This window comes from Ailuropoda melanoleuca, unplaced genomic scaffold (genome assembly GCF_002007445.2).
Source record: "Ailuropoda melanoleuca isolate Jingjing unplaced genomic scaffold, ASM200744v2 unplaced-scaffold4361, whole genome shotgun sequence".
Taxonomy (NCBI): Eukaryota; Metazoa; Chordata; class Mammalia; order Carnivora; family Ursidae; genus Ailuropoda; species Ailuropoda melanoleuca.
This window is the reverse complement of record NW_023215626.1, coordinates 1-1,308: the sequence shown is the minus strand read 5'-3', so window position 1 is coordinate 1,308 and position 1,308 is coordinate 1. Positions and strand designations below refer to the sequence as shown.

The 1,308-nt window shown below is 32.8% G+C and overlaps 1 non-coding gene across 1 annotated transcript; it reads right to left on the bottom strand.

The window, feature by feature from the left end:
* Positions 1-322: 322 nt before the first annotated feature.
* Positions 323-1,308, bottom strand: LOC105235127. Its single transcript, XR_004622942.1, has 2 exons — positions 1,275-1,308; positions 323-509 (listed from the first exon to the last, which is right to left on the bottom strand). It is a non-coding gene; the product is annotated as an uncharacterized LOC105235127 (transcript).

Below are 1,308 nucleotides of genomic sequence, written 5' to 3'. Positions count from 1 at the left end.
CTCTGTCAAATAAATAAATAAAATCTTTAAAAAAAAAGACTCTCTCTCTCTCTCCCTCTGCCTCTCCCCCCACAAACAGATAAGTATATCTTTAAAAATCCCCAAAGGTATTGTACGCTAAATTGAGGAAAGCCATGGAAATTTAATTATGGGTATTAATTTACATTCAGGGATGGACAAAGTGGGACAAGCAACTAGTAACAACAAGAAATCACATTTTACCTAGAGATTGAGTGATGAAGAAACTGGTGCTAAGCCAGTCTGGCTGGGTGAAGTTTTTCCTATAAAATTCAAGTTCATAGCATTTATATCTCATATTCACTGTTACTGTGCAGTTGGCCTGCATTATGATATTCGGATGGAAGCGGTAAAAAGAGACTGTTTGTCCATTCACATTTTGCTGGAGAATATGACCTCCAATCTCCAGTTCTTTGTCAAGGGAAGAGTTAATGAGTCTCACGAACAAACCCTTGACATTTACTTCAGCTATTTTAATGTCTTCAAGAGCACTAAAAAAGAAAGCACAAAGATTATAGAGTGACTTTAGAGAAATGTGTGTTTAGCTCATTTTAAGAACTGAATAATATGCTTTAAAAGTACAACTTTTAAATAGCTGTATATTCTATTGGACACATTCTATGCAGAAATGGTGTATTTTATAACCTAAGACATATGGTTTGATCTCTTAGTTCTGTTTATCTGTGCAACGAAATTCTCTCTTTCACATAAAATAATTAAAGGAAAGTTAAAAAGTGCTTTAGATGTCAAGGTATAAATGCCATAGGAAGAGGTGATTGTCATTATTTAAATTTCCTTCTATTCACCATAAAAGCATGAGACATGAAACTATCAAGTAAATAAAGAGGAAAGGTAAATCATTTAGATTATTTCTGATAAAGTTACTGTGAAGATGTATAGCAACAATGTGCTTAAAAGAATTTTGCAAACTTAAAATATTATGCAAATATAAGATGGTAATTTTTCCTTCTAACGTGTTGAGAGCCTAGTATGTACCAGGGACTAGGGTAATAAACATTTTTACGTTAGCTTTTCTCAAAGTGTGGGTCACAACCTAATAGTACATCATGAAATCCCTTCAGTGGGTTATAGCTGTCATTTTAAAAATGAAATGCCAATAATAATAACCAATACTTAGTATGTGCTGGATACTTTTTAATGATTATATCTACAAATTCTTATCCACAATTCCAAAATCCATAAAGTTCTGAAAATCCCAAAACTTAAAAAAAATGCATTTGATGTTTGATGAGTACCAGGTGTGGTATATAAGAGATGAATCACTGGGGC